At 40.9% G+C, this 13,416-nt stretch overlaps 1 protein-coding gene and 1 non-coding gene across 3 annotated transcripts in view; one reads left to right on the plus strand and one right to left on the minus strand.

The window, feature by feature from the left end:
• The window catches only part of LOC123508874 (corticotropin-releasing factor receptor 1-like), a 128,236-nt gene that overhangs the window by 86,117 nt on the left and 28,703 nt on the right, over nt 1-13,416 (minus strand). The window lies entirely within an intron of this gene.
• Trnar-ccu lies at nt 11,726-11,798 on the plus strand. Its single transcript has one exon. It is a non-coding gene; the product is annotated as a tRNA-Arg (tRNA).

The raw sequence follows: 13,416 nt of genomic DNA on the forward strand, positions 1-13,416 counted from the left end.
GGTTATAGCCTCGCTTTCCCGGTGTGTGGAGTGTGTTGTGGTCTCAGTCCTACCCGAAGATCGGTCTATGAGCTCTGAGCTCGATCCGTAATAGGGAAGACTGGCTGGGTGACCAGCAGCCGACTGAGGTGAATTACACACGGTCTTTCACTTTCTCTATTTCCTCCTTCCTCTCTCTCTCTCTCTCTCTCTCTCTCTCTCTCTCTCTCTCTCTCTCTCTCTCTCTCCCTTCTTTTAATACCATTTCTTCCTTAGCCTCTTCCTCTTGTATCGTCTTCTGGCACATGCAAATTCGGGCTAACCTCCCCTCCCCCCTCCTCTCTCTCTCTCTCTCTCTCTCTCTGGGGATGCCCTTTCGATGTCTAGGGCGCAAGTCTTGGCAAGGCAAGAGACACTGAAGGTCCTTTTTTTATCAACCTCACGAACACCCTACCCCCCGTCACTAACTACTACCTCACCCCCCCATCCTTCCTCCCTTTACTTCCTCTCCCCTTACTCATCCCCTCACCCCTCAAATCCTTCCTTACTCAACTCCTCACCCCTCAAATCCTCCCCTTTAGTCAACCCCTCACCTCAAATCCTTCTTTACTCAACCCCTCACCTCACAAATCCTTCCTTACTCACCTTACCCCCACCACAAGTTCTCCTACTGACATCCCCTCATCCTCCACCCCATCCCCTCTACTCAACACCTCTCCCCTCTCCCCCCCTCTTCAAACCAGCCAGGTAACCACACCAGCGCCACGTGGACAGGGGATGTTTGTGGAGGTTACGCAAGATCTCCATCTGGTTTGAGTTCCACTGCATTATTTCAAGACTTTTTCCTGGGAGACAATTTATTTCATTTATTTATTTATTTATTTATTTTGTGTGTGTGTAGTTAAGAGTGTGTGTTTTGTTGAATCGTGTTACCGTGTGGTGGTGGTGGTGGTGGTGGTGGTGGAAGAGAGGAACAGAGATTAGGTATGGTAGAAGAAGAAGAAAAGGAGAAGGAGAAGGAGAAGGAGAAGGAGAAGGAGAAGGAGAAGGAGAAGGAGAAGGAGAAGGAGTAGGAAGAGGAGGAGGAGGAATAGAAGGAGGAGGAGAAGGAGGAGGAGGAGGAAGGAGAAGGAGAAGGAGAAGGAGAAGGAGAAGGAGGGAGGAGGAGGAGGAGGAGGAAGGAAAAGAGAAGGAGAAGGAGAAGGAGTAGGAAGAGGAGGAGGAGGAATAGAAGGAGGAGGAGGAGGAGGAGGAGGAGGAGGAGGAGGAGGAGGAGGAGGAGAGAGGAGGAGAAGGAGAAGATTATAATGATGAAAATGAAGAACAAGAACAACAAAAAAAAAAAAAAAAAAAAAAAAAAAGAAAGAATACATACAGCAAAAACAACAAACAAACAAACTAGGCAGATAGAAAATGTCTTCTTTTCTTCTTCTTTCTTTCTTTCTTTCTTTCTTTCTTTCCATAGTTTCTCCATTTTTCATAAACATGTATTTATTTAGAACAGAATACACCTCCTCCTCCTCCTCCTCCTCCTCCTCCTCCTCCTCCTCCTCCTCCTCCTCCTCCTCCTCCTCCTCCTCCTCCTCCTCCTCCTCCTCCTCCTCCTCCTCCTCCTCCTCATCATCATCATCATCATCATCATCATCATCCCTGTAGACAGCTCTCAGACATTAGGTCTTCCACTTTACCTCCTCCTCCTCCTCCTCCTCCTCCTCCTCTGTAAACCTGCTTGTTCATCTCCTCTGTCACCTCGCTTCAAGTAGACTCTCTCTCTCTCTCTCTCTCTCTCTCTCTCTCTCTCTCTCTCTCTCTCTCTCGGAAAGATATCCAACACATTTCTATTTGTGGGAGAGAAGTGAAGATGAAATGACAGAGAGGGGAGAGAGGGAAGAGGAGGGAGGCGGGAGGAAAGGGGATGTGAGGGGAAAAGAGGGGAAGGAAGGAGGAAGAGTGCAGAGGAATCTATTTGTAGGACAGAGAGAGAGAGAGAGAGAGAGAGAGAGAGAGAGAGAGAGAGAGAGAGAGAGAGAGAGAGAGAGAGAGAGAGAGAGAGAGAGAGAGAGAGAGAGAGAGAGAGAGAGAGAGAGAGAGAGAGAGAGAGAGAGAGAGAAACGAATGAATTAATTAAACGAAAAATAATAAAAAAATAAAGAAAAATGAAAAAAAGACACTAAAGCGAATAAATATTAGAGAGAGAGAGAGAGAGAGAGAGAGAGAGAGAGAGAGAGAGAGAGAGAGAGAGAGAGAGAGAGAGAGAGAGAGACGGGCAGCAGATCCAGTTTTTCAGCACGCTCCCTCTCTCCCACCCTCCTTCCCTCTCTCCCACACTGCCAGACAGACAGGTGTACTCAGGCCACACCCTCACCTGGTCCACGCCAACACGGTGACACAACCAGTCTTGCAAACCAGTCACTTATGTCACACGTGAACTATTACAATCAACCCTTTCATTGCTACGCTTTAAACCCTTCAGTACTGGGACGCATTTTTACCATGAGTTTTGGGTATGATTAAACGATTTTATTTACATTAGGGAAGGTCTATGGAGGTCACAAAATTAATGGTCAGTCTTCATTATTTTTCCCCTCATAAGTTTCTGAAGATACCATAATAGTCAATCCTCTTAACAGTACTGGGACGCATTTTTACCATGAGTTTTGGGTGTGATTAGACGATTTTATTTACATTGGGAGAGGTTTATGGAGGTCAGTAGAGTAATGAGCACAGTCTTCACTATTTTGATACCCACATAAGTGTCTGAAGACGCATCAAATCGCTAAACAGTTAGCAGAGTGAATATAAGAACACGTCGTATCCCTGAATGGGTGAAGCTGGGAAGAAAGGCAGAAAAAGAAGAGGGCCAGCCATGTGTGAGCCTAAAAGTTTAATTCTTGTATTCTTCCTCTTTTTTTATGTACTGTATTAAAAAGGAAAGGCAAGACTGGTTAAGAGGATGTGTTGTAAAAATAAAATGAAAATAAAATCAAATTTATTACTCATATTTCCATTGTGAAGAAGAAAAAGAAAGGGAAAAGAGAAAAAAGTAGCAATATTTAGGGAAAACGAAACAATGGCACCTGTTACTCATATTTTCGTAGTGCAGAGGAAAGTGGAGAAAGAGAAGAGAGAGAGAGAAGAGAGAAAGGGAAAAGTAGCTACGTTGAAAGAAAATGAAACAATGAAACCTATTATAGTTTGCTCTAAAATGGCTCCTGGATTTATTGATAACGTCATTGATTTCTGTTGATCGGCGCACTTACTACAAGGACAGCTCACGGTTTTCCTCAAGATCTGACAACCACGCATTCCCTGGGACACCATTCAAACCCAGACCCAAGAGCCAAGTTAGAATAGGCAGACTATAGCCAGAATTTTATAGTGCAGAGGGAAGAGAAGAAAGAGAAAGAATAAAAAGGAGCTACACTTATACAAAGAGACGATATATAAAGATGAATAAGAGAAGAAAAAGAAAAACTCGTACTCTCTTTAAAAGTCAACAGGTAAACAGCACCTATTACCTGCAAAGACAAAAAAAAAGAAAGTTTATTACAAAAGATGAATAAGAGAAGAGAAAGAAAGCCGCACTCTATTTATAGGTCGACAGGTAAACAGCACAGGTGAGTCCCCAATACCTGTTACCTGCAAGCACTTGTTCATACGCCCCCTCGTCCTTGGTCCGCCCGCCACGCCACCCTGTCACGTGATCGAAGTGTGGGTCGCCACGTGTTTCTGCTTTGCTATACAGATGCACTTTTTTCCGTGCCAAGAGGGAACTTTCGAGGTGGTGGTGGTGGTGGTGAAGGTGGTAGTGGTGGTGGTGGTGGTGGGTTGCTAAGCTCTGTGTTTTCTCCTTTAGCTCGTTTTCTTTCTTTCTTTCTTTCGTTTTTTTTCTTCTATCTATTTTTTTCGTTTTTCATTTCTTTTTATCTTTCTTTTTCATTCTTTCTACCTTTCTTTTTGTTTTTCCCTTCTTTTTCTTTCTTTCGGTTTTTCCTTCTATCTATCTTTCAATCTTTCTTTCCTTTCCCTTCTCTCTTTCAGTTTTTCCTTCTATCTTTTTTTTCATTTCTTCAATTAATCTTTCTTTCTTTCATGTTTTTATTTTCTTCCTAAGCTTCTATCTAAGTTACACTCTTCTTTTCTCTCTTTTTCTCTTTCCTAACATTTTTCTGCTTTCATTTTGTCCTTTTTCTTTCCATCTTTCTTTTTTTTTCGTTTCCTTCTATCTTTCTTTCCTTCCTTCCATTTCCCTGTTTGTTTTCTCGTTTCCTTGTTTTTTTTCCTTTCTATACTTCACTCTTCCTCCCTTTCTTTCTTTGTTCTCTTTTATTCATTATTTATTTTAATGTCATGATTTTTCTTTCCTTCGATCACATTTTCTTTATTTACTTCCTCATTCGATCACATTTACTTTATTTTTTACAATTTCTTTTTAAATAATGATTCGTTTTACTCAATTTTCGCCTTCCTTTTCTTCTCCTTTATCTTCTTCCTTCGTCCTACATATAAATTTTCCCTTCTCTCTCTCTCTCTCTCTCTCTCTCTCTCTCTCTCTCTCTCTCTCTCTCTCTCTCTCTCTCTCTCATGTTCTCTTTTCCTCATTTCCTTTTTATCTTTGTTATCCCTCGCCCCCTCTCTCTCTCTCTCTCTCTCTCTCTCTCTCTCTCTCTCTCTCTCTCTCTCTCTCTCTTAAACCCTTCCATATTTTTCCTTCCTTTTTATCATCACAGCCTTCCTTTTGACCCATCTTCTCTGTCCTCCTTGACCTTCCTCTTCTTGTTCTTCTTGTTCTTGTTCTTTCTCCTCCTCCTCCTCCTCCTCCTCCTCCTCCTCCATATTTATCACTAAGGTTGTAAAGTAAAAATCTGCTTGTATCACCTCTTTTCCAACATTGCCAATTACCTATTAATGGTTTTACTTGAGACAGACGCGTCCCTCCTTCTCCTCCTCCTCCTCCTCTTCCATCTTCCATCTTGTCTTTCCTCCTCCCCCTCAATCTCTTTCCCCTCTTTGTCTCCTCCTCCTCCTCCTTTATCAGTGTTTTTTTGTTTGTGTCTCTCCTACTACTCCTTCTCCTCTTCCTCCTCTTCTTCTTCTTCTTCTTCCTCCTCCTCCTCCTCCTCCTCCTCTTCCATCCCAAACGATATTGCCTGTTAATAGTTTTTAGCTGAGATTGGAATATAAATCCGAGCTCTTCCTCTTCTTCTTCTTCACTCCTCCTTCTTCTTCTCTATTCTTCTGTCTTTTTTGTGGGGGGGGAAGGGGGAGAAGGATAAAGAGGGCAGTTATTTTCCTTGTCTTTTTTTTCTTTTCTTTTCTTTAGTATTGAAATTGATGTGGTTTTATTTCTTTTGCTTTTATTATTCTTTCTTTTTCTTTTTTTCTTTATTTCTCTCTTTGTATCTTTCTACTCCTCCTTCTGTTCCTCTTCCTACCACCACCACCATTATTACTACTACTATTACTACTACTACCACTACCACTACTACTACTACTGCTACTACTACCACTACCACTACCACTACTACTACCACTACTACTACTACTACTACTATTATTATCGTTTTCTCTTTCCTCCCTCCCTTGTTTCCTCATCTTTTGCTTTACATTACCAGCTTCGTCTGCAATCCCGGCGAGACAGGACAATAATTACCACTTACCTTATGAACACACACACACACACACACACACACACACACACACACACACACGCGCACACACACAAGCGCGCACACGGTAAATCGAGTAAGTCTTGACAAACACCATTATATACTCACTCTCTCTCTCTCTCTCTCTCTCTCTCTCTCTCTCTCTCTCTCTCTAACATCATCTCATCGTCTTTCTTCCCACACACTTTCCTCCTCCTCCTCCTCCTCCTCCTCCTCCTCCTCCTCCTCCTCCCTCTGACGAAGGATATGGGAAAGTGCAGTATTAGTAATGCACGTGTCAGACAACTGGGAGGGATGAAGGAGGCTCAGAGAAAGAGAGAGAGAGAGAGAGAGAGAGAGAGAGAGAGAGAGAGAGAGAGAGAGAGATAATATTGCCTCAAAATATTTAATATCCAGCGTAGTCTTGATAGATTCTCTCTCTCTCTCTCTCTCTCTCTCTCTCTCTCTCTCTCTCTCTCTCTCTCTCTTTGTATCCAAGGAAACGCCGATATCATGGACTGGCCTCTCTCTCTCTCTCTCTCTCTCTCTCTCTCTCTCTCTCTCTCTCTCTCTCTCTCTCTCTCTCTCTCTCTCTCTCTCTCTCTCTCTCTCTCTCTCTATCCCCTTTATATATCTTTTAGTCTTCCTCAATACATGCATAGACGTATCACTCTCTCTCTCCATGGTCACTTCTTCACCACTGTTACATCAATCCTCACCGCCTCGCAGAATAAAATCACATGTTTTCAGAAATACATGTCACTCAACAGATACACAAACAGCTCACTATTTGTCCTATTTCTTACTATTTTCTTCCCTTGTTCTGAATGGTCCCTTTATTTCCTTGCCTATTTCATTAACCTCCTCCATACTGGGAACATATTCTTACCTTGAGATTTGTGTACGATTAGATCTTTTATTGACATTAGGAAGGGTCTATGGAGGTCAATGAATTAATGGCTACAGTCTTTATTTTTACTCCTCCCCCCACATGAGTTTCTGAAGCTGTAGAAAATCGCCAAATAGTCACCAGAATGAATATGGAAACGCGTCATGGTGAAGGGGTTAATCTTTCGTATATCACCTCGTGTTCTGGACTCTTAACCTGGTATGGCCTTTATTAACTTTTCACGCCGCTGTAAAATATTCTTCCTGCGCATTGAAAGAGAGAAAAAGAGAGAAAGAGAGAGAAAGAGAGGGAGAGAGAAAGAAGAGAGAGTGTGGAAGTTTCATTTTGTCTCTTCCAGTGTGCACAATTATTAAAAGATTTCTAGTATTAAATGGAGCTTTTAAAAATGTTAAGAGTTATGCAGGAAAGAAAAATGGTCTGAATTCGAAGTGTGTAAGCCTGTCTTTATGTGTCTGTCTGTCTGTGTCTGTCTGTCTTTCTCTGCATTTATGTGTCTAGCCTGCATCTGCCCATCCGTGTGTGTGTGTGTGTGTGTGTGTGTGTGTGTGTGTGTGTGTGTGTGTGTGTGTGTGTGTGTGTGTGTGTGTGTGTGTGTGTGTGTGTGTGTGTGTGTGTGTGTGTGTGTGTGTGTGTGTGTGTGTGTGTGTGTGTGTGTGTGTGTGTGTGTGTGTGTGGTATGTCTGCTTCAGTATCTCTTTCTGTCTGTCTGTCTGTCTGTCTGTCTGTCTCCTAAACGTACTGATCTCTCATAAAAACCATTTCTAAACACTACAAACCTTTTTAATTGGATTCTCACGATATTTTACCGCATTAAACACCAAAAACTTTACTCCTTTCATCAAACCATCACTACAAACACTACAAACACTCTTACAAAGCCAAATAACTGTCGGTAAATTTAATCTCACACCAAACTCTCACTTCTGGATGAAACAAATTTTTCTCTGGTAGTTTTCGACCTGTTCTGCATGAATCTGCACTTCGTTTACATCACAAATCAGTACTTTTTTTATTTTCCTCCCCCCTTCCCCGAAAAAAGCCGTATAAAAGCGTATAAAAGTACTTATCAGAACCACGAACAAGACTCTTATACAACCTATCAAATCATCACGGGTCATGTTAAGAATAGTGGTCCCAGTGATAGCCTGGTTAGTGTGACGAGGGTTATTTCGTTATTAGTGTGTTATTTGGATTTGTAAGAGTGTTTTCATGACCTTAGTGATCCTATTCACCAAACCATCACTAAGATCACGAAAATACTCTTACAAACCCAAACAGCACACCAATCACAGGAAAACCCACATAATACTCCCAAACTATCACTAAGATCACAACACAAATAACACACTTATAACACGAAAACTCACATCACACTAACCAAACTATCACTAAGATCACAACACACATAACACACTAATAGCAGGAAAACCCACATCACACTAACCAAACTATCACTAAGATCACGACAACACAAATAACACACTAATAGCAGGAAAACCCACATTATATTAACCAAACCATCACTGAGATCACGAAAATGCTCTTATAAACCCAAATAACACACTAATCACAGGACAACATTTACTAACTTACCAAACTGTCATCAGAACCACGAACACATTATCAAAAACCTCCAGAAACAAGAATTAGACTCTTGTTTCTGTCACACGGGTTCTTAGGGGTAGTTTGATGGTTGTACTGACAGATTAATATTACATCTACTTTATCAACAGCATAAAAACTCTTACGAAAAAGATTTCTCCTCTCTACGGACTTTGAAAAATAGTGGCCACAAAACCTATATTTTCAAAAGAGTATTGTTTGAGTTACACGGGTTTTTAAGGGTAGTTTGATGGCACCTTCTGTACTGAAAGGCATATTTATCATGAATTGTTGGCTGGTGTGATTAGACGATTTTATTTACATTAGGAAAGGTCTATGGGGGTCTGAAGATTAATGGCCAGTCTTCACTATTTCAATCCCTCACGTAAGTTTCTCAAGCTGTATCAAATCACCAACTAGTAAACAGAATGGTTATGAAAATGCGTCATGGTACTCAAGGGGTTAATAACTCACACACACACAAATAAATAAATAAGTAAATAAAACAAATATATAAAACGCAAAGAATATAACGTATGTAACACACCAGCAACACTACGAACACATCGCCAGCTCAAACAACACCTGCAAAACAACACAAGCAAGGAAACACAACCTGCAACACCACTGTCACCTCTCACAACGCCAACAACTCACCAGCAACACAACGAACCAAGCATATCACAATTATAAACACATCTCAACACTAACACCACCTCAAACAACACCTGCAAAATAACAAGCAAGGAAACACAACCTCAAACACAACTGTCACCTCACATAGCACCATCCACACACCAGCAACACAACGAACCAAGGCACATCACAATTTTGAACACAACACTACCGTCAGCTTAAGTGCAACCTGCAAAACAAAAGCCAAGGAAACACAACCTCAAATACAACGGTCACCTCACATAGCGCCAAGAACACACCAGCAACACAACGAACCAAGGCACATCACAATTTTGAACACATCTCAACACTTCACACCTGCAAAACAACAAGCAAGTTTCTGAAGCTGTATAAAATCACCAAACAGTAAGTAGAATAGACATCAAAACGCGTCGTGGTACTGAAGGGGCTAATAGAGATAAGATGAAGAAACGTTAGGCAGCGCAGACCATCGGTGAAGAAAACGTTACCATTACGTTTTCTTTCGCAGCAAATGTTTCTTTCCGTCACTAATTTTTATAATTATCGAAAAGCAAGTCACGGAATGCGCGTCTCGCTTTCTATTTCAACGTAAATGCCTCCACTAAGAGAGAGAGAGAGAGAGAGAGAGAGAGAGAGAGAGAGAGAAAATGAGAAGAGAAAGGAGGAAAGGAAGGAGAAAAGGAAGAGGAGGAGGAGAAAGAAGAAAAAGAGAAAGAAAAAAGAAATGATAAAAATGAAACCATGCAAAGAGAGAGAGAGAGAGAGAGAGAGAGAGAGAGAGAGAGGCACCTGGTTCGTCCCCTTGAAAAGTTGAACAAATATTACAGAAGTGGAGGCGGGTGGTTGGCGAGGCCTCAGGTAACGTAAAAGAACACAAAGGAGCAGCAAACACCACCAAAGCTTTCTCTTTCTCTCTCTCTCTCTCTCTCTCTCTCTCTCTCTCTCGTACTCAGCGTGACGATAAGCGGCTCTATCTTATCTCTAGGGAGGGATGTAGGATAGTAAAGATGAAGGCTTCCCTGTCTACCACCACCACCACCACCACCACCACCACAACCACAACCACCACCACTACTACTGCTACTATAAAAAACAGTAAAAATAATAATAGTAATGACAATACTGACAATAATAATGATAATAAAGTACAGAGAGAGAGAGAGAGAGAGAGAGAGAGAGAGAGAGAGAGAGAGAGAGAGAGAGAGAGAGAGAGAGAGAGAGAGAGAGAGCAGACGGAAAGGTGGCATTCATATGTTGTTGTTGTTGTTGTTGTTGTTGATACCATTATGTAGTGTGAAGAGATGCAGTAGTTCTATTTCTGTGTGTGTGTGTGTGTGTGTGTGTGTGTGTGTGTGTGTGTGTGTGTGTGTGTGTGTGTGTGTGAGTGGAGAGTGCCAGATTAACTATTGCAAAACATCCCCAGAGTCTATCAGTATCCTTCCTGCCATTAACCCCCCACACACACACACACATCACCGGCAGAGAAACAGAGATAAACACGTGTGAGAATGAAAAATAAGAGATAACTGAAGAGAATGTGGCAAAAATGAAGAAATACAAAGAACAAGACAATGAAAGAAGGAATGATAATAAAGACAAGAATGGAAAGAGAAGAGTGGAGAAATAAAAATGAAAAGAGAAAACGAAAATCATGAACTGAGAAATGAAGGATTGAAGGAATGAGGGAGTGAAAGAAAGTAATCCCAGTCACACCTCAAACACTAAGAAACACACAGAACACAAGGAGTCACACTACTTTAATCCCTTCAGTACTGGAACACATTTTTACCCTGAGATTGGTGTACGATTAGATCATTTTATTGACACTAGGAAGGGTCTATGGAAGTCAGAAGATTAATGGCCACAGTCTTCATTACTTTAATCCCTCACACAAGTTTCCCAAGCCGTTTAAAATCACCAACTAGCAAGCACAATGAATATGGGAATGCATCACGGTACTCAAGGGGTTAATAATTCCCACACCCACACCCACACCCACACACACACACACAAATAAATAAATAAATAAATAAAACACAAATATATAAAACGTAAAGAATATAACGTATTTAACACACCAACAACACAACGTACCAAGCACATCACAACTTTGAACACATCTCAATACTAACGCCACCTCAAACAACACCTGCAAAACAACAAGGAAACACAACCAACACCACCACTGTCACCTCACACAACGCCAGTAACACACCAGCAACACAACGAACCAAGGCACATCACAATTATAAACACGTCTCTACACTAACATCACCTCAAACATCTGCAAAACAAGCAAGGGAACACAACCAACACCACCACTGTCACTTCACACAACGCCAACACCACACCAGCAACACAACGAACCAAATTACATCACCCTAACATCCAACACAAACACAGCAACACCAACCACCTGTCTCAATATTAGGAATTGCTCAAAACAGCCTCAGCGCAACACTAACACAGAGCCACACCCAACACAAACACTTTCAACCCTTTCAGTGCCATGACGCGTTCCCATACTCATTCTACTTACTATTTGGTGGTTTTATACAGCTTCAGAACCTTATGCGAGGGGTTAAAATAGTGAAGACTGTGGCTATTAATCTTCTGTCCCTCCTAGACCCTTCCTAATGTCAATAAAATGGTCTAATCGTACACAAATCTCAAAGTAAAAATGTATCCCAGTATTGAAGTTGACATGACTAACACAGCACACCAAGTCACACCACCTCAACACCACAAAATAAACACCATCAACACCACCTCAACACACGTCACTGCCAACACCACCTCAACAAGCTCCGCCACAAGCAAGCATCGAGTCACACCAGCAGAGGAGAAAGCAGAAGTGAAAACTGGCTCGCCTCACAACTGACCGGTGAGATAATGTATAAATAACACGGCTGAGACACTTCTCTTACCCGCCCCTGTGGCCCAATGGATAAGGCATTGGCCTCCTAAGCCAAGGATTGTGGGTTCGAGTCCCACCAGGGGTTAAGACTTTTTGAAGGCGGGAAAAGAGTTGTGATCGAAGGACGAGGTGTGAAGGATGACGGGGAAGGACATAGAACCACGAAAACGCTCTTATACTCCCACGGAAAGGTAGAAAAGACACAATGAACAAAGATGGTAGAGAAAATATTATACAAGATGACTAATAAAGAACGTCAATATTATTCAACTCAGATATTAATGATAGTGGCGAGTGATGAATATTGATGTGGACGTGAGGTAGAGGCAGTATAATCCATGAGCTAAAATGGTACTACATAAAAACAAACATAAGCATAATGAAGGCAAGTAACGCAGAACACAAACATATTTCACCTGTGATACAATAATAGCTCCAGATATTAATAAACATTAGACGTAGAAAAAAATACGAAGACAAAATCAAACACTATTTAAAAAAAAAAAAAAAGTAGTAGTAGTAGTAGTAGTAGTAGTAGTAGTAGTAGTAGTAGTAGTAGTAGTAGTAGTAGTAGTAGTAGTAGTAGTAGTAGTAGTAGTAGTAGTAGTAGTAGTAGTAGTAGTAGTAGTAGTAGTAGTAGTAGATTATTGACAAAATTTTCTTTATTATATACAACACATACATTTCAAGAGTACAAATAAAAAAAATAAAAATAAATAAAAAACGAAAAAAAAAGAAGATAACTGTCACATAGCTATCAAACAGTTACACATTAGCAATTATAACTAGTGATAATTAAATTGATGAAAGCGTCGGGTATTTGAACTTCCTCGCACCAGCTTCCTGTCTTTATCTCTCTTTCTCCTCGCCTCTTATCTGGGTCAGTGTGTTCCCAGTGCGCCAACCCACAAGCCACCTCACTCCCGATCGTTACAGTGAATCGCGGTTGTATGAAGCGTCTCTCCTCAAAGCAAAAGTCACATTCTCAAGCGTTTCTCTGCCAATATCAACTTGTTTTCAAAGGTTTCAGTGGAGGTTACGATTCTCTAACGGGGCTTTCATGGCAGTTCAAGGTTTTCAAAGAGAGTTTTGATGATTTTTGTGGTAGTTTGAGATTTTTTAAGGGGGTTTTAATGATTCTAGTAACAGTTTGCGATTCTGCGAGAGGATTTTCATGATTCTAGTGGTAGTTAATGGTTTTCAAGGGAGTTTTCATGATTCTAATGGTAGTTTGAGATTTTTTAAGGGTGTTTTAATGATTCTAGTGACAGTTTAAGGTTTTTCAAGGAAGGTCTAATGATTCTTGTGTCAGTTTGAGATTCTGTAAAGGGATTTTCATGATTCTAGTTTCAGTTAAAGGTCTTCAAGGGAGTTTTCATGATTTTAGTGGTAGTTTAAGATTTTTTAAGGGTGTTTTAATGATTCTAGTGACAGTTTAAGGTTTTGCAAAAAAGATCTAATGATTCTAGTGACAGTCTGAGATTCTGTGGGAGGATGTTCATGATTCTAGCTGCAGTTAATAGTTTTTAAGGGAGTTTGAATGATTCTGGTGAAAGTTTAAGATTTTTTCAAGGAAGGCCCAATGATTCTAGAGACAGCTTGATATTCTGTTGAAGGATTCTCATTATTCTAGTGGTAATTAATTGTTTTCAAGGGAGTTTCTGTGATTCTAGTCTTAGTTTGAGAATTTTTTAAGGAAGTTT

The sequence above is a fragment of the Portunus trituberculatus genome, chromosome 25 (assembly GCF_017591435.1).
Source record: "Portunus trituberculatus isolate SZX2019 chromosome 25, ASM1759143v1, whole genome shotgun sequence".
In the NCBI taxonomy this organism is placed as follows: Eukaryota; Metazoa; Arthropoda; class Malacostraca; order Decapoda; family Portunidae; genus Portunus; species Portunus trituberculatus.